At 47.1% G+C, this 20,286-nt stretch overlaps 1 protein-coding gene across 1 annotated transcript in view; it reads left to right on the forward strand.

The window, feature by feature from the left end:
- The window catches only part of ADAM9 (ADAM metallopeptidase domain 9), a 77,631-nt gene that overhangs the window by 6,165 nt on the left and 51,180 nt on the right, over nt 1-20,286 (forward strand). The window lies entirely within an intron of this gene.

Consider the following 20,286-nt stretch of genomic DNA (forward strand, 5'->3'; position numbering starts at 1 on the left):
GAAAATGAGAGAAGCTGATTGGTTACCCTCCAGGATTTTAAAAATTAACCCCTGCAGTGCACAAATTAACCCCACAACCCCGCCCCCCCCTGCACTGCAAGAGTTAAGTGCTCGTTTTGGTCTAAGTTCTAAAATACAGAAGATATACTCGCCCAATCCTGGGTCCTGCATCATTAAACGCTCACCTCTCTCCGTACCAACTATGGTATGTCCCTCTGGCTCCTCATGTCTAGTGGACTGCACGGACCATCGAAGCCCGGGGGCGGGGGGGAAGAGTCTGCGGGGTCCGGTCTAACAGCCATGCGGGTCTGAGGTTCACATGAGTATATCTTCATTTTTACCCCCCCTGGACCAAATGAGCTCTTAAAGCAGAACTCCAGGGAGACTTTTTTTTTTTTTTTGGGATTAACCCTTGCAGAGGGGCTACCCTTCCCCGCTGCGGCAATAGTATGTTCCTCTGCGTCCTCACTTCCTATACACTGTATAGATCATGATGACTCGAGAAGCGTTACACCACTGCAACGCAGGGGGAGAGAGGCGAAAGGAACCGGCCTGAGAGCAAGCCGGCTCTGAGGATCAGATGTGATTTTTTTATTTTTTTTTCCTCCCTAGACCAAAATGAGCACTTTAGCCTTGTAGTGCCGGGGGTCGCCCCTCTGCAAGGGTTCAAATGTTGCCCGGGGGTTCCCCTTTAAGAAACGCAATGCGTGTCGGCGAGAGGAAACGCTCATTTAGAATCGGGATTTTGTTTCAGTGTTACATTTATTAAAATCTTCTTCCAGACCATAAAAAAAAATATACAAAATGTCTACAAATGTGACCGATTTCTTCTCCCGGACTATTGGCTGCAGACTGGGAGGATGTGAAGGGGTTAAATTCAGCAAACATGACATCACTCTTCATCATAGGAGAAGGAGGGGGTTTGTAGTCAGGTGACTACACTTCGGTTTCGGTTAAAGATTTTACTTTCTCTAGAACTCTGTATCAGCTGTTTCCGAAAGCGCGCTGCCTAAGCCCCCCCCTCGACGTCCGCTGGGACTGAAACCGCTTTAAAGGAAAAATCCAACTGACGCTGATGGAGCGCACAACTCCTAAACTAGGCGTTCTGTCGTTTTTTTTAAAGGGACCCTGTCACCTGGTGAACGCAGAGAGGATTCGAGTATTTGTCATGCGTACTCGCAGCATTTCTTCATTTCCGTGATTGATTCTTTTATTCAGTTGGAATGAATCTGAACTTGCTGGAAAATTTGTCTAGCCCGTTCCCTAGCCCAGCCCCCGCTCTCCTTGCAGGTCATTGCCCTCACTTCTTCTGGGAGTGTCTAATTGATGTCTGTGCTGGCCCAGCTCCTCTCCACCCTCCCACTATATGTGACCTGCACATTAACCCCTTCGTCTCCACCCTCCCGCTGTATGGGACCTGCACATTAACCCCTTCGTCTCCACCCTCACGCTGTGTGTGATCCGCACATTAACCCCTTCGTCTCCACCCTCACGCTGTGTGTGATCCGCACATTAACCCCTTCGTCTCCACCCTCCCGCTGTGTGTGATCCGCACATTAACCCCTTCGTCTCCACCCTCACGCTGTATGTGACCCTCACATTCACCCCTTCGTCTCCACCCTCCCGCTGTGTGTGATCCGCACATTAACCCCTTCGTCTCCACCCTCACGCTGTGTGTGATCCGCACATTAACCCCTTCGTCTCCACCCTCACGCTGTGTGTGATCCGCACATTAACCCCTTCGTCTCCACCCTCACGCTGTGTGTGATCCGCACATTAACCCCTTCGTCTCCACCCTCACGCTGTATGTGACCCGCACATTAACCCCTTCGTCTCCACCCTCACGCTGTGTGTGATCCGCACATTAACCCCTTCGTCTCCACCCTCCCGCTGTATGTGACCTGTACATTCACTCCATTGTCACCCTCCCGCTGTATGGGACCTGTACCTGAACCTTTTTCACCTCCACCCTCCCGCTGTATGGGACCTGCACATTAACCCCTTCGTCTCCACCCTCCCGCTGTATGGGCCCTGTATATTAACCCCTTCACCTCCATCCTCCCGCTGTTTGGGGCCTCTACATTCACCCCTTCACATCCATCATTAGTCTGTATTGTTTTAGGAAAACTGTCGCATGACATTAAACAAAAATGTATCAGTAATTAGTATCGGCGAGTACTTGAGGAAAAGTATCGGTACTCGTACTCGGTCTGCAAAAAAATGGTATCCGTGCATCCCTACATAGGATTATTTTCTCTTTATATTTAGATTCCCTTCTAATCCATATAAAGTGCTCGCTGTGTAGTAATTTGGCATCTGGTGATCACATTCTGCTCATTGCTTTGTTACAATCGGACAGGATAGAAGCTTGCTGCAGCTTTGTGTTATGAGGACGTTGCACACAGTCCGGCAGGGTGACCTCTTCCATATTGTACTATTGACGTATAGCTGTCTGTGGCCGCATGGGAAGCGGGGACTCAGGCGGCCGTGGGATCCGCGACTTCCTGTGTTTGGATATAGTGAGCCCCTGGAGTTCATTACACACAGCGTTACGTGAAAGTGGTTTTCAGCCAGCTGGTATCCATGACCTTCTCCTCCTAGGACAGCCATTCAGGAAGCCCGGGCAGTGAAATCTCTACAGAAAGTGTTATGACATCACTATTTAAAGGACCACCCTACCCAAAAGTGATCGTTCAATCTTTGCCAAATCCTGGAGACATAAACCACAATACAAATCCTTTGGACGATGAGACATATTCCGTATATGTATTGAATTTGGGCTTCTCTTGCACTGCAAGGGTTAACAGCTCATTTAAGTCTAGCGGATGAAATAAAGACAGTCTACTCACCTAGACTGGTCCCTGCAGCCTCTTCTCCTCCCAGGCTCTGGTGGTCTAAAGACCTGTGACATCATCACCTTTTTAATACAGCTCTATTAGATGTGAGGGCGCAGAGGGACATCCCATAGCCGAGGGGGAGAAGAGGGGAGCGGTCACTGCCGCAGGACCGACGATCAAATGAGTATTTCTTCTGCGTGCCAAGGCTACAGGTCCCTGCCGGCGCCCAGGCTGCCGGTGCCAGCCGGCGCCCAGGCTGCCGCTCCCTGCTGGCGCCCAGGCTGCCGGTCCCTGCCCAGGGCACCATAGCAACCGTGTGGGTCACTATGGCGGTAGTTACGCCACTGAATGGAGAGATGGAAAGAAATAGAGATAGATGAATAGAAAGATATAGTTATATATAAATCGATACATAAAGATGGATGGATAGGTGGATAGATAGACGAATAGAAACAAAGATAGATGGGTGGATAGATAGAGTAGTGAATAATTTCTGTGTCCCATTTGGTAATGTCTCATCACTTCCCATCTCTGTGACACAACAGGAAGTGAGGATATATTTCAAAAGAAAGGAAGGGAGCTTCTCTCTCAGACAGTTGGCACTGGACCAAGTCTCCCTATTGGAAGATTTCCTCTCTATTCCTATTTTGGTGACAATTCAACATTTTTCCATTTCACTTCCAGTCCCGTTGACAGTGGTCACTAAGACCAATAGAGAGAGTGAATCCCCTTCCCAGTTGGGAAATTAATGGCTTTATAATCCCGGCAGAGGTTCTAGCTCTTCAATTGTCCACCCACAACTACTAAAAAACAAAGTTTTGGCTGGAGATCTTCTTGAAGTTCTGTACATACCAAGGCTGTGCGTTGTCTGCACCCTCATCCAGCATGCTCATTCTTTGCCTTTGGTCTACGTCACTGAGTTGTTTTTTTACATAGTCTCAAGACTCATTTTGCGGTTTAGTGACTACGGGAGAAAAGTTTGGTCCGCTGCCCAGATGATTTAAATCTTTCTCAGGACATGAGAAATTGAAAACACTTCCCAGAAACCAAGACCTCGCTCTTTATATGGAAGCTGCCTTCCTGACTTGAAGGGGGGGCGTGATCGGAGCCAGGGCTTGACATAGACATACAACACGTGTTGACAATGTGCTGATGACCCCTCTGTGATATCACTGGCTGCTCTTCAAGGTTCACTCCATGAAAATAAACTTTATGGATAAACGTGAACAAGATTTCAGGAGACGTTTAGAACTTGGGACAGATAAATATGGAATTCAGGAGCCAGTCTGTCCAATCCAGGAGCCAGCTGTTGGAGCCAACTGCATTGACAAGCATCTAGAGCAGGCTTTCTTAAACCTTCTCCACTCGTGACCCCTTTTTGGCTGAGGAGATTTTTACTGGACCCCAGCGTCGGACGGTGTCTCTCTCCTCTTATCCCCCCCCCCCCCCAGTGTCGGTCAGTGTCTCTCACCTCGTCTCCCCCCCTCCCAATGTCGGCCTGTGTCTCTTCTCCTCCCCAACTCTTGCTTGGAGCCCAGGCCTCCCCGGCCGCCTGGGCCCCTCACACAAGTACCGGCCGTACCCCCCTGATGGCAGTCCAGGCCAGGGATTCAGATCGCGACCCCCCCCCACCCCTCCTGTTCACTTGCGGGACCCCAAATGGGGTCGTGACCCACACTTTAAGAAGCACTGGTCTAGAGAAGACCTCAAGAGTTGGGTGCCAGCTGGGATTTTGAAGGAGCATCGGCTACCTAGATTTGTCCAGCTCTGGCTTAGGAACCTAGACAATGACACGGGGAGGAATATTTTTTTTTTTCAACTATTCCAGCAATCCCGTTGAAGGATGTCTAGTACAAAAATGATTATGTATTGCCTAAAAATATACTAACCGCATTCCCTGGCCACTTCCTGAAGGCCCCATTGACCTCACTGCTGCCTCCTGGATATGACGTACCCAAAATGCCTTAAAATGCTTTCCACCATTGTGCAAGGATGCATTCTCATAGGATTTTGGGTACTCTGATCTCCCAGGAGGCAGTAGTGTGACCCAGTGACATCACCACCATCTTCAGGAAGTGGCTACAAGCTGGGAATTTGAGGTTTTTTGTCCTTCTAAAAATTTTAAAGGACCATGTTGCTTAACCGCAACTCTGAATGAAAGGTTTCCTTGTAAAGAAGATAAAGGATTAAACGTCACTCTAATGAAGAGAACTCTCCACCTGAGACTTCTCAGAATCCACCACTTCTGGGAATGTTGCTTTCCGTGTTCTCTGCTGTTGTTCCTCATTGGTTCCTTTTACCAATCCCTTTGTCACTATAGGAGATAATGGTGATGTAGGGCTTGGTCGGAGGACCAAGAGGTCAACGCTATCAGATGTTTCATTTTCTGAAGAGTCTTCAGGTGGTGCGTTCTCTTCATTAGATCAACTTGGCGATGAAGATGGCAGTAGAGGTAGAATTTCCTATCTTCTTGACAGGAAAGCTTTTATTTAGCCATGGGGCTGAAACATAGTCTAAAAAAAATGAACCATTTATAAGGAAAAACCCTCAAACGCCGGCATCTAGACACTTCTGAAGGTGCTGGTGATGCCACTGAATAGAGATATATTTTATCTGCACCACTCAAGCGGGATGACTACAAATCAGATCTGCGTTTATTGCTACATATGCAGGGGGGAGCGACCTCTGGTGTCTCAAAGATCAGTCCCAAACTCTATTACAAACCATACAGATTATAAAAAGTCACACTTCATGAACAATATAGGTCTTGCATCTCATTGCTCAATTACACACATTACTTCATAATTATCCAATCATCGAATGACATTTCAAAAGGACATGTTCACTCGTGATCTATGGCTAACGGTCCTCCCCAGATGAGGGTATCTAAGTAGTTATGGGTGACCATAACTAATGGTCCTCCCAAGATAAGGGTATCTAGGTGGGTGCCCTATAACGGATCTAGGTGGGCATATACTTGTCTGCCAATTCCACCCGAGTGGGGGGCTCACCTAATATTCCCGTAATTCCCTTGCCCAATGGTAGAGAGCACTCTCATGGGTCTACCCAGAAGGCAGTAACGAGGCCCATTGATCGGTGTCTTTAGGGAGTGTCCAAGAGCCTGGGGTTTGAGTTTTTTGTTTTTTTTTTCCTCCAAAAGGTTTATTTTATTTGGTGGTGGTGGGGGGGGTTAACGGGACTACCAAATAAGCAGCAGATAATCATCCAAGGTCCGGTTCAAAGTGAATCTCCAGGCAAAACCTTTTTTAAATTTTCAATAGAGAGAGAAAGGGTTATACCCTCTAAGTTTTTATTGCTGTTTTCCTCCCCATTGGGGGGGGGGATTCAACCATCTCTTTGTACTGGTGCCCTTCGTCACCAACCGTAAATCCCAGAGTTGTCCCCATAGCAAGAGGTGAGGGGAAACCTTTCAATGGGGGTCACCTGATCCAGGGACCACTGTCTGAGTGGGGATTTCCCTTCACTTTGGGAAGTTTCCTATAACTTTCTGTTGTGGATAATATTTTACACATTTTCATGGAGTCCAAGCTGTCGAACAAAAGTGATAGTTACAGGGGCTGGGACAAATTAACTCAGAAGCTTCCTGATTACACAGCCCACCGCCTCTCCCAGCTACACGATGTTCCCGCCGCAAGGAGGAGGAGGTGAGGTGAAGCTTTTATCTTCTGTATGTGCCTGTGTTCTGTGACCATTCTGCGTTTCCTTCGGAGAGTATTGCTGGGAGTTGTAGTTCTCTATAGCCGTTGCCATTCTTTGTTTCTGAAGAGTATTGCTGGGAGTTGTAGTTCTCCTCTATACAGAAATGCAGAATGGTAACGGCTATAGGTGGGCAGGGCGGGCATTGTAAGAGGTTCCATAGGCCATTGTTCCATAGGTCCACCACTGAACTATATCACTTCCACCGGTGCTTACAGCGGTCCAGGTTTATTGCCTGCCATTGCTGATGGGTTAGGGATTGTTTGGTTCTCTAGCTGTTAGGCTTATCCTATGGCTTCACTGCTTAGTGTGTAGGTCAGAGGATCTGGTTTAGCTGTGATGGCGGGTTCAATATAGTGGAAGGCCAAACTGAACAGTCAAAGCTGTTGAGGCTTCCTTTTTTTGACTTGACCTCCTCCTCTCTGGCCTCTAAATTGCAGAAGCTGGTTGATTGCTGCAGCTCACAGGATGCAAAGTGCAGAACTCGATCAGTTCATGAGAAAATCTAATCTGATCATGTTTTTGGGGAAGTCTCTAATGGCCGGGGAGCTCTTGCTCTCATTTTTAGATCTACTGGCCACTTTATTGGGTCCACCTTGCTAGTCCATGGCATGAGATTCAACAAGGTGCTGGAGACTTCCCTTAGGCCCCTTTTAACGTGAGCGGTCCGTAAAGGTCCACCTGTCAGTTTTTCAGCCTGACTTGATAGGACGCTCCTATGCAAGTTTATGGGCAGCCGGGTTTAAACGTACGAGCGTCCAATTACACCCGGTTGGCTCCGGGTCCAGTAAAAAAAGACGGGTCATTGATCCATTTTGACGGGCCAGATCGTGCCAGACCGGAGGTAATCTGATGTAAACAGAAACATGTCAGATTCCCCATCGACACACATGGGGTCTGGCAGTTTCAATTTTTGCCTCCATCGAAAAATGAAGAACACGGATGTCACAGCCGTGACATCCGATCCATGCCGCTCTGATCAGGAGAGGATCTGTTGACGGAGCCTCTCCTAATCAGCCTGTGTGAAAGGACCTAAGGCCTCATTCACACGACTAACAGTCGGCCCGTGCTGCGTGCATGGCCGTATCGGGCCGATCCCGGGAAGGACAGGTGCTGTGTGAGATTTGTATGCAGCAGCCTGTTTTTCGCTATGGGACTATGTGGCCGTACGCTACCCCGAACTGCACGTTCGTGCGGGTGTCTGTACTCGTACGCAGACAGGATGAATCCTGTCTGCGTCCGATCAGGGACACCTGCACGGACATGCAGTTCGGGTGAGCGCATGGCCGCGTATTCCCATAGAGAAGGACCACCGTGAGAAGAATGGGGAGGAAAAGAGAAATCGGGTATGTAAAGAATAAAAAGCCGGCAATTATCTAGAAGTATCTGTTTGTAGATTTCTAGTGGTGACTTTGTGTTATTTTGAAGTTGAGGGTAAGCCCTCGTTCACACTAGAAAAGGCCGGCATGTACAGCTCCGTGCTGCGTGCACGGCCGTATCGGGCAGCTCCCGGGAAGGACCGTGAAGGACAGGTGCTGCGTGTGATTAGTACACAGCGCCTGTCCTTCTATAAGGGAGTACGCGGCCATACGTCCCCCTACGCTCACCCGTCCTGCATGTCTGTGCGGGTGAGTGTACTCGTACGCTGACGGGATGGATCCTGTCTGCATCCGAGCCGGGACACCCGCACCCCTACGGTCCTGCACTTGAGGTGAGGGTAGGGGGACGTACGACCGCGTAGTCCCATAGAGAAGGACAGGGGCTGCGTACTAGAACCTGTCCTTCCCGGGAGCTGCCCGATACGGCCGTGCACGCAGCACGGAGCTGTACATGCCGTCGTTTTCTAGTGTGAACGAGGGCTTAAGCTTCTCTTTAGGCAAACAAACTAAAAAACAGATTTTGGGTTCACATGCACTTTAATTTTGCAGACGCGGATCCTTCTGAAAGCCTCCGCTCAGTGATTTTGGATGGAATGGAGCTCAATGTCCGTCTCTTGCGTTGTGATCTGCGGATCATGCGCTCTGTCTTCACCAGCCGGCATTTATTATTTAATCCGAACCATATGAGCATCGTCAGCCAGGGACTTTCTCCCCGCCGTTGTTTTGCTGGGACGGGGTGGGGTGCCGCCGTGTTCACTGCCACGGGAGGAGAATCTTTTTTTTACCAACGCGAACAATGGATTTTATTTTATCAGCCTGACCTTGTCTGTCAGCAACCGGCAGACAAAATGAGAAGTTTTGTCCTGGCTGGCTTGTCACAAAGCGTGCCATTATCAGAGATAGGCCAGGAATTCTCTGCACTATGCAGCCGAGGGAGGCCTAAGAAGGATTTGCCACCTGAATGAGACGATTGTTATGGGAAAATGATCGGGGGAATATGTAGTCCTTCTACTCTACAGAGACTATCATATATTTTTTTTTTTAACATGTGTATATATTTTAACCTCATGCTTCATAATTTATACTTCTTATTACATAGGGATGCACCGATAACGATACTAGTATCGGTGCCGATGCCGAGTATTTGGGCGAGTACTTGTACTCGCCCAAGTGCTCCGATGCCTAGCCCGATACTTCCGGTATCAGGAAGCCGGGCAGCGAGTCATTACATGGCGCCTGGCTTCCTGATTGGCCAGCAAGCCGACTCCATGCTCCCTCGTCAATCAGGATGCCGGGCACCATGTAATGATGCATTGCTCGGCTTCCTGAATGGTCGAGAAGCTGGCCAATCAGGAAGCCGGGAAACGCGTCATTGCAAGGCGCCCGGCTTCCTGATTGGGAAGCCAGGTGGCAAGTCTTTACACGCCGCCCGGCTTCCCGGCTAATCGGGAAACCAGGTGGCGAGTCATTACACGCCGCCTGGCTTCCTTAATGGAACTTTCGGTATTCTGTATCGGCGAGTACCGGGAAAAAAATATCGGTACTCTATACCGAAAAACCGGTATCGATGCATCCCGATTATTACCAATACACGCAGTATTATTATTATTCAGGAATTTATATAACGCCAGCAGTTGCAGAGCGCTTTACAATATAAGGAAGACGTTACATTTACAATACAAGATGGTAAGGAGGGCCCTGCCCCTGAGAGCTTACAATCTAAAAGATACAATAAAATAAAAGTTAAAGGCAAAGTCTTCTATTGCTAAAATGTAATAAATGCACCCACATCATCACTTGTCACTGTGGGATCTGTTTAGAAATTCTTTGTGCCCACTTTAATTTAGGTCTTTGGGAATGTTGCTTTAAGGTATAGTCCTCGTCTAATAGACCCCTGATGTCTCTCATGCCCTCTAGTACAGACAATCCAGCTCAGATGGCCTTTGTAACTGGCACTTCAGGCGGCTTCTGACAGCAGGAGGGAGATACATCAGGGGTCTAATAGACCCCTGATGTCTCCATAAAGAGAACCTGTCACCTCCAAACAATATCACATAGGGACTTGTTATCCCATGGGGATAGTAATAAAGTTAGGTTAAAAATAATTTTATAAAAAAAAACTAATTTAAACCAGCCCCGCAGCCCCCACCATTGGTTCATTTTATTGATTCAGCCCCAGTATGGGGTTGAGGGATGGACGTGTCTGCCTGTTTATTTGCTCGTTGTACAGCTCTTTCCCTTGTCCATGGCATGATTAACAATCTTGTGCTCGGCTCTGAATATTCAGATCCGTTTATTAGGTCCATAGTCATGAGTTTGCCTGGAAGTAAAATATGTATATTGGTTTTGTGAGAACAGTAGAGGAAGAGATCGGGCGTGCTCCTGGGAGATAACGTGAATCATTTCCCCTGCTGACCGTGACTGAGCTCATGTGGCCTTAAAGGGGTCGTCTGCTGTTTTGCTGCTCTTGTACAGAGAAATCCCCAACATACAAGTACACAAAGCAGGTATTGTGGTCAGAATAAAGTACTTGTACAAGGTGAAGTTCAATCTACTCGTATCTTGGCTTCCCTGGTTCCCTCCCTCCTCCCTCATCAACATGTTAATTACATTTTTAAATAAATCCTTTCCATTTTTCACTGCATACCTTATTTTAAACTCAATGATGTCATCAGTGGGTCTCCATACTTCTATATGCAACGCAGGCAGATCATGGCTGGTGGGAGGGGCTTGCAGGGTTCTGTACATAGATTCCTGAAAACATCACAGCACCCTGCGTCAGCACTCCTTTCAAGAGCCCTCAGGCCTGATGCAAAAAGTGGGCCGCCTCTTGGGAGGAGTTATGTAAATATCAGAATGCCAGGATGGGTGGAGGAGTGGGTGTTGCTAAGCGGGCTGCATTGGCTCTAAGCCCAGATGGTCCCCAAGCCCCCCTGTTTCCTGTTCTGTTTTACCTAGTCTGGAGGAGCTTGCATTCCTAGGCAGGCTTCATTTGCATGCAGACCCACCTAGGTAACGCCCATATGTGATGCTGAGTCTCCATGATTGGCAGAACTGAAATCCAATGAATGAAAGGGGCGGGCCAGGGACGGTCTAGCTTTGCAGGTTTGTTGATGTTCCGCCAGCCAGGAAATGACGTGAGCGCTATTTCATTTGCTGCCACTTCTAGTACACATTGTGTACAAAATTCTGAGATATCACTGCAGCAGGAATAGGGGCGAATGTTTTATGTTGCTTCCCGTTGAGTCAGTTGAATACAGGAAGAGACAGGATATGAAGGAAGATCTCTCCAAAGCCACATGGATGCCACCAATGGCCCAAGTGAAGGGGTGGGCAAACTTCGGCCCTCCAGCTGTGGGGAAACTACAAATCCCGTGATGCATCTGTCTCTGGGAGTCATGCCTGTGGATGTCAGTCTTGCAATGCCTAATGGGATTTGTTGTACAACAGTTAGAGGTCCGGGGTTTGCCCACCCTGCCCAAGAGCATCTTCCAAGCATGTGCCACAGGCAGCATACACAGAACCATTGCTGGGAGAAAGGAGTTTTTGGCGACCTACAAATACTTTTTTTTTAGCTTTAATATGTCTCTCTGGGATTTTTTTAATTAGGTGTGTATTGTCGCCCATTTTTTTTTTTTATGGCTTTATCGATATAAATATATTTCTGTTCTATCCTCTTTACCCCCGTCAGCTCTGAAGAAGCTTGATTTTGTATTAATGCAGTTGTAAAGTCCCACCATAGCTGGGCTGTGCAGGGTCTTGGGAGGGCTTTGCAGGGTCTATGCTGTGCTGTGTGCTGTGCAGTGTCTGGTGGGCTATGAGGGGTCTGGGTCTATGGTGGGTTGTGTGGGTTCTATGGTGGGCTGCGCGGGGGTCGGAGGAGGGCTTTGCAGGGTCTATGCTGTGCAGTGTCTCTGGTGGGCTGTGAGGGGTCTGAAGAGGGCTTCATGTGGTCTATGCTGTGCAAGGTCTATAGTGGGTTTTGCGGACTCTCAGGTGGTTGTGTGGGTTCTATTATGGCCTGCGCGGGGTTGGAGGAGAGCTTTGCAGGGTCTATGCTGTGCAGTGTCTATGGTGGACTGTGCAAGGTGTGAAGGCTTTGTGGGGTCTATGCTGTGCAGGGTCTGAGAAGGGCTTTGCAGGGTCTTTTTAGTGCTGTGCAGTGTCTCAGGTGGGCTGTACAGGTTCTATGGTGGGCTGTGCGGGGCCTGAGAAGGGCTTTGCGCGGTCTGAGAAGGGCTGTGCAATGTCTATGGTGGGTTGTGCGTACTCTCAGGTGGGCTGTGCAGGTACTATGCTGGGCAGTGCGGGGTCTGATAAGGGCTTTGCAGGGTCTTTGTAGTACTGTGCAGTGTCTATGGTGGGTTGTGCGGACACTCGGGTGTCTGTGCAGGTTCTATGGTGGGCTGTGCAGGTTCTATGGTGGGCTGTGCGGGGTCTGAGTAGTGCTGTGCAGTGTGTCTATGGTGGGCTGTACGGTCTCACCAGGGGTCCTGTTCGGTCCTGGCAGGTGCGGGCGGCGTGGATCCACAGGAAGGAGGATATTTGTTGCCGGCGCTGTGAATAGGCCATGCGAGAAGGCTGCCGGGACCTTGCTGAGGACCTCGGCAGCCTTTCTGTGGAGCCCTAATGGTAAACAGCGTTTTACAGCGCCGGCTTTATTTTAAAAATGTAAAGCTGCAGGAGAGGTATGAGGGCCACATGAAATGGCCTGGTGAGCGGGATTCGGCCTGCGGGCCTTGTGTTTGACACATGTGATATACTGGTGAAACTCGAATGATTAGAATATCGTGCAAAGTTCATTTATTTCACTAATGCAACTTAAAAGGTGAAACTAATATATGAGATCGACTCATTACATGCAAAGCAAGATAATTCAAGCCGTGATTTGTCATAATTGTGATGATTATGGCTTACAGCTCATGAAAACCCCAAGAACCCCAAATCCACAACCTCAAAAAAGTAGATTATTACATGCAATCAATAAAACAAGGATTGTACATAGAACAATATCGGACCTCTGAAAAGTACAAGCATGCATATGTACTCAGTACTTGGTTTGGGCCCCTTTTGCAGAACTTACTGCAATTACTTTTGCACGATATTCTAATTATTCGAGTTTCACCTGTAGATCGATCTGGGTATCAGGAGTGGGATGGAACTTATGCAAATCCAATATAGAGATACAGATTTATTTTTAGCTTTTCACCAGAGATACCCATTTCTCAGCCAAATCAGATCCCTCTACTGATCCATTGTTGTTTTGGGGTTTTCGGTTTCTGCTGGGACTGAATGTCAGCCAGACCTTATTTCCAGTCCCAACAATGATCTTACCCGGCTATTACCAGGTCCTTGCCTGGGAAGTGCCGGCCACTGATATTTAATGACGTGGGCAGCAAAGGTGACAAGTAAAAGGAAAAAGTGACCGCTAAGATTAGCCGTATTTCTCTTCTCTTAGCGGGACGGCTCTGCAGTTTTGGGACATTGCCATATTGTGTCCCAAGTTTTTTTTAATTTCCCCTCCAGAGTCCACTTGGAATTGGCTTTCACCTGCTTGACCTGTCTGCAGACCAACTTGTATAAACATTTCTACCTCCGCAGAGTATGAAAGGAATATTTGTGCGAGCGGCACGGATTTCGTGAGTCACGTGGGCGTGTGGTTTGAGGTTTTTTAGCAGAGCCATTCTGTGCTAATCCAGGTTGGCAGCTCGTGTAAGCTTCTAAGTACAGAAGGTCCCATGGGGGAGAATAATAAAGTGTTTATGGCAACCTTGCCAAGATGGTCCTAGAGCAGTGCTTCTTAACCTTTTTTCAGTCACGGGACCCTTTAGAAGTAAGCAAAATTTCAAGGCACCCCAATCTAAAATGTAAAAAAAATGTAAAGGTAAACATGTAAAAAAAAAAAAAAATTACATGTGGCTCCTTTTAAAATCCATACCAGACCCTTATCCGGGATAGGGGTCCAGTATGGGTTTGAAGGGGGTTACCCCATGCAGAAACACAAGAAAGTAGGGTTCCCCTTCATATCAGAGTTCCCTTTAGGGATGCACCAATACCATTTTTTTTTTGTAACGAGTACTGATATTTTACTTTCGGTACTCGCTGATACTGAGTAATACCGGTGCTTCCGTTGGCATGGAGCTGGCTTCCCAGCCAATCAGGAAGCCTGGGAGGCGAGTAATGACCCACCTCCCGGCTTCCTGATTGGCCGGGAAGTCGGCTGATTGGCTGGTGCTTCTGTTGGTCTATCTATGAAGGGAATCGCTCTCACTTCCTTTTGTGGTGACCACTGGCACCTGGACTGAAAGTCACGGGAATTCTAAAATATTACAGTTGTCACTGGAACGGGAGGTGAGGGTAAATTCCCCAATGGGGACATTTATGCACATTTAGGAGGCCCTCAACCTCCGGTTTATCATTAGCTACAAGGTTGAACATTCCATAGGACTGATTAGAAGACCTGTGGTGATCGCCATTCTTTCCTCAATATGTCGGCTTTATGCACCCTGACCCCATGTTGGTCATCTGCTATGAGGTTTAACATTCCATAGGGCAGTGGTGGCGAACCTTGGCACTCCAGCTGTGCCAAAACTACAAATCCCAACATGCATCTGCCTCTGGGAGTTATGTGTGTGGCTGTCAGAGCCTTGCAATGCCTCATGGGACTTGTAGTTCCAAAGCAGCTGGAGTGCCAAGGTTCGCCACCACTGCCATAGGGCATATGAGAAAACCTAGTCTTTTCCCGATGCATCAGCTTTATGCTTCCCAACCCCCTGTTCATGTGCTACGAGGCTGAATATTCCATAGGACACATTGGAAGACCTGAGCTGATTTGTTGTTCTGTTCCTGATCTGTCAGCTTTTATGCTCCCCAACCCCCTGTTTTGTTCCCTGCTATGAGGTCTTTTTAGGACAAGTTAGAAGATACATGCTGACCACAAGTCTTTCCTTGATACTCCAGCTTTATGGTCTCCAACCCTCTATTGGTCATCTGCTACAGGATTTAACATTGCATAGGACCAATTAGAAGACCTGTGCTGATCGCAAGTCTTTCTTTGATACGTTCGCTTTATGCTCCCCAACCCTCTATTGGTCATCTGCTATGAGGTTTAACATTCCATAGGGTGGATTAGAAGACCTGTGCTGACCACTAGTCTTTTCCCATACATCAGCTTTATGCTCCCCAACCCCGTGTTTATTATCTACTATGAGGTTGAACGTTCCATAGGACCTCTCATAGGTCAGGGCTCACAGGTATGAACTAGAATCAGGTATGTGGACCCTTTCTACTACACTGGCAGGGACACTTAGAGAAAAGGGTCCAAGCATTGTAGGCTGATGACTCCCAGAGCTGGAGTACTAGCAGGGATCAGAGCAGAGGCAGGGTGCTGCAATGCTAGGTAGGTGGCATGGGGTTCCCAGGATGTGGAATCTAAGGGCCAGCCAGTGTTTACCAGAGCTCCTGATGGTGGAGATGAGCTTGGCTGCGTGCTGACCCCCGGGTCACAATCCCTAGGTTCACCCAACTCGCTAACAACCAAGAATGGTTGACAATAGGGCTGCAACAACTAATCGATTATAATCGATTATTGAAAAAGTTGTCAACTTTTTCAATAATCGATTAATCGGCTTCCGATCAGTTGGCCCTGTTCACGGCTCCACCCACGCTGCACGCCGCACCTCCTCACCACCTCAAGCTCGCTGCTGCCATTCTGCATTCATTGCTGTATAATTTTACACTTTCCTTTTCACTATATTGCACACCACACAATTTTTTTTTTCTTTTTTACTTCCACCGCTCCTGTGATGGAGTGCAATCTCAATACAAACTAGTAGTTCCATCACTGGAGCCATTTTTTAAAATGTATTTTATCGTTTATCCGAGTAACCGATTAATCGAACGTAATAATCGGCTAACTAATCGATTTTGAAAATAATCGTTAGCTGCAGCTCTAGTTGACAAGGCCAGAGTCCTGGACAGGTTGCAGACACACATACAACACAAAGGTCAGGGACAGACGGAGGATCAGGACTTCCAGGGACAATCTGAAGCCTGGGATTTCCAGGGAATATCCAGAGGATAGGCAGAAACAGAAGACCGGGATCACCAAGTCAAAGTTCAGGGCCAACTGAGGACAAGGATCTCCAGGGACAAGCCAAAGGTCGGTACACGGGCAAAATTCAAGGAATTCAGGGTCATCCACTACCAGGGGGGCTCGGCATCTAGCTTGGGAAAGTGTTGCTCGGGCCGCGTGTCGTTCGCTGCCCTGGGTTTAAATAGATTCAGCACGAGGGAGGAACCACAGGATTGGCCACAAGCAGACCACTGATTGGCCGAGGAAGCTGCATAAGAAACAGCTGGATAGGCCGGCCGAAGCCTAAGGCTGGCAAACTGGTGCAAGAGTGAGTCAGATTCGGAGCACAGCCCTGCACGACTGCAGAACAAGGGGTAAGAGGTCTGCATATACTTGTAGAACTACAAGTAACCGCTCAGTTGCAAGTCTGCAGCTGAACTGTGACAGGACCGATTAGAAGACCTGTGCTGACCGCTAGTCTCTTCTCATACATCAGCTTTATGCTCCCCAGCCCCCTGTTTATCATCTACTACTACAAGGTTGAACATTCCATAGGACCGATTAGAAGACCTGTGCTGATTGCTGTCCTTTTCTCAAAACGTCAACTTTATGCTCCCTAGACCTCTCTTGGTCACCTGCTGTGAGATTTCCATAGGACAAATTAGAAGATCTGTGCTGACCACTAGTCTTTCCTCGATGCACCAGCTTTATGGTCCCCAACCCTCTATTCATTTGCTACAGGGTTTAACTTTGCATAGGACAGGTTAGAAGACCTGTTCTGATTGCTAGTCTTTATTCGATAGGTCCACTTTATGCTCCCCAACCCCCTATTGGTCATCTGCTATGAGGTTGAACATTCCATAGGGCAGATTAGAAAACCAGTTCTAAATGCTAGTCTTTTCTCCAATACATCAGCTTTATGCTCCTCAAACCCCCTTTTGGTCATCTGCTATGAGGTTGAACATTCCATAGGACAGATTAGCAGACCTGTGCTGATCACAAGTCTTTCCTCGATTTGCCAGCTTGATGGCCCCCAACCCTCTATTGGTCATTTGCTACAAGGTTTAACATTGCATAGGACAGATTAGAAGACCTGTGCTGATCGCTAGTCTTTCTCAACCCCCTGTTGGTCATCTGCTATGAGGTTGAACATTCCATAGGGCACATTAGAAGGCCTGTGCTGACCACTAGTCTTTTCCCATACACCAGCTTTATGCTCCCCAGCTCCATGTTTATGATCTACTACGAGGTTGAACATTCCATAGGGCAGATTAGAAGACCTGTTCTGATTGCTGTCCTTTTCTTAATACGTCAACTTTATGCTCCCTAAACCTCTGTTGGTCAGCTGCTGTGAGGTTTCCAAAGGACTGATTAGAAGATGCTGGATAAGCTATATTTATGCTCCCCTCTCCATTCTTGGAGATAGCTTGCTCTGAAGATGGTCGGATTGTCCTGTACAGATGTCAAGTCTCAAGACTGTGAAGATCTCAAGCATGTGGGCTGCTTTCGAATGGTAGTCACAGTTTGTCACACCACTACTCACATCCGTGACATTTCCTCTTAAACTTATGGCTCTTGTGTAATGCTGCTAGACTGCAAAGCAGAAAGAGCTGCGAGCGGCTTCCCATGATCGTTGCAGCTGTCAGCATACTGACACCCATGTGACTGAAGCATCCAGGGCAGGGGAAGCAGGACAATCTATTTTGGGTGCTGCTGACCACATTGTAGTGGTAACAGAATGATTGAATCATCTCGTCAGGCATTGTTGTTGTTTCCCAATCTGTTGGGGAAACTTTATATCTGATCTGTAATGATATTCTATTACCGTTCTGTGGAGGTGGTACTCATGGCAGGCATTTAGACCGAGCTTCATGTATGCCTTCTATAGGGATGGGAGCTGTCATGTCTACAAGGGTTATACGGAAAGCGGGTGTATATTTTCCACAGGAACCAGACATTTTTATTACGAATATCAGTAGTTAGGTATTTCTGTGAACTTTTATGCCTGCAGTGGAAAGATGACCTTTGGGACGTAACGAGAGTCCTGTGGGCCGAGGTCTTAAGAACACAACTCGCGTACCTGACAATTATTAAGTCTTCACTGGAAAATAATACTCCATCCGTAACAAAAAATTTCCGGGAGCTGTTTATCTGAACTGCAGATTATATATCTATACACAGTTGTGTGAAAAAGTGTTGGCCCCCTTCCTTATTTTTCATTGTTTTGCACGTTTGTCACACTTTAATGTTTCAGATCATCAAACAAATTTAATTATTTGTCAAAGATAACACAAGTAAACACAACATGCAGTTTTTAAAGGAAGGTTTTGATTATTAAGGGAAAACAAAATCCAAACCCACATGGCCCTGTGGGAAAAAGTGTTAAAACAACTTAACTCTGGTTTATCACACCTGAGTTCAATTTCTCTAGCCACACCCAGGTCTGATTACTGCCACACCTGTTCGCAATCAAGAAATCACTTAAATAAGACTTGACTGACAAAGTGAAGTAGACCAAAAGATCCTCAAAAGCTACACATCATGCCGAGATCCAAAGAAATCCAGGAACAAATGAGAAAGAAAGTAATTGAGATCTATCAGTCTGGAAAAGGTTATAAAGCCATTTCTAAAGCTTCGGGACTCCAGCGAACCACAGTGAGAGCCATTATCCACAAATGGCGAAAACATGGAACAGTGGTGAACCTTCCCAGGAGTGGGCGGCCAACCAAAATTACCCCAAGAGCGCAGCGACGACTCATCCAAGAGGTCACAAAAGACCACACAACTACATCCAAAGAACTGCAGGCCTCACTTGCTTCAGTTCAGGTCAGTGTTCATGACTCCACCATAAGAAAGAGACTGGGCAAAAATGGCCCGCATGGCAGAGTTCCAAGACGAGAACCGCTGCTGAGCAAAAGGATGCTGATAATTTAATATATCCAGCCAGTCACATCAGGCTTCCCAGCACTGGTTCAGGTAGTTGTGCTCTTCAGTTCATTGTATTTTTTGATTGGGTTCCACAGGGTTCCTCTCCTTGTTTTTGAAGAGTTTTTACACACCATTCCCTAAAATAAGAAATTGAGAGACTTGTCCATATCACACGAGTGCGCTTCCATGTTTGTTTCTTTTTCAAGAAATCACGGAAAACCTTTTATAACAAAGTTTTTCATAGATATTTTATCGGCTCCAACATTGTCACAGGAACATATGTCCCCATTGGATGATATTTCCTCACGTCTTGATTTGATGACCACACCAAATTTTTGGATTTCTCCACTTTCCGTCTCGGGAAACCAGAAGGGTTAACTTCCTGAGTGCAGACACAGACAAAAGGCAATAAAACTTGGCCAAGTGTCTAATCTTTCCCTTCTCTATCCAAAACTCTGCCCACCACTCACTACAATATGACCATATAATCTCTGTGCAACCAACTTTAGATCTACCAAAACAATGTAATATGAAGACCAAAACAATGTAATATGAAGACTTCTCTAAACTGGCCAGTCAGTCTGTATCAGGGTCTTTTAGGTGCCTTTTAATTTTTCCATCTTGTTTTACCCCAAAGCACTGCCAAAGTTGCCCCGGCTGTGGGCACTTTGGGTATACCCCCTCAAACTTCCTCTAGACTGTTGGGTTGGACCCTGAGCAACCAATGGCCAGGCCTGAGTATTGTCGAGTGGAGGGCGTGGCAAGTCCTTTTGCAGATATTGACTTTTCAAAAGTCGGTATTTGCATAGGAACTTTGCTGACTCTGGTCTGTAGAGGGCAGGATGCAAATTTAAAGGTGCCTTCTGGTTTTGGTATTCACTCACTGGAGTTCTGTATGATATCAGACAGGACTGATAATAAAGGAGAATACTGGAAAAGTAAACCTGGGATTAACAAATCATTATAAGAACTACAATGCCGCATTATGTAACTGTGAGGAAGGATATCCGGCACCTTGAGAGATTATTCAAGCTGAAACACTGATAATAATTAGGTGCTGGAGGAACTATAAACGAGTAGGTTCAAGGCTGACTGATTTTTATCCCACGTGTTGTACATTTTGGAAAGTTCATTTGATACGAAATATATATAACCCCTAAGACATAAACCACAACTTCATCACCAAGCTAACCATTATCCTTAAACTTTCAGGTCAGCCTAACCTCTAAACCTAAAAAGTTAACCTCAGCCTAACCGCTTAAGCTCAACCGAACCCCTAAACCTAAAGCTCATTCTCAACCTAAACCCAAAGCTTAACTTCAACCTAACCCTGAGCCCTGAAACTTCACCT

Source organism: Nanorana parkeri, unplaced genomic scaffold, assembly GCF_000935625.1.
Source record: "Nanorana parkeri isolate BGI_ZX_2015 unplaced genomic scaffold, ASM93562v1 scaffold967, whole genome shotgun sequence".
In the NCBI taxonomy this organism is placed as follows: Eukaryota; Metazoa; Chordata; class Amphibia; order Anura; family Dicroglossidae; genus Nanorana; species Nanorana parkeri.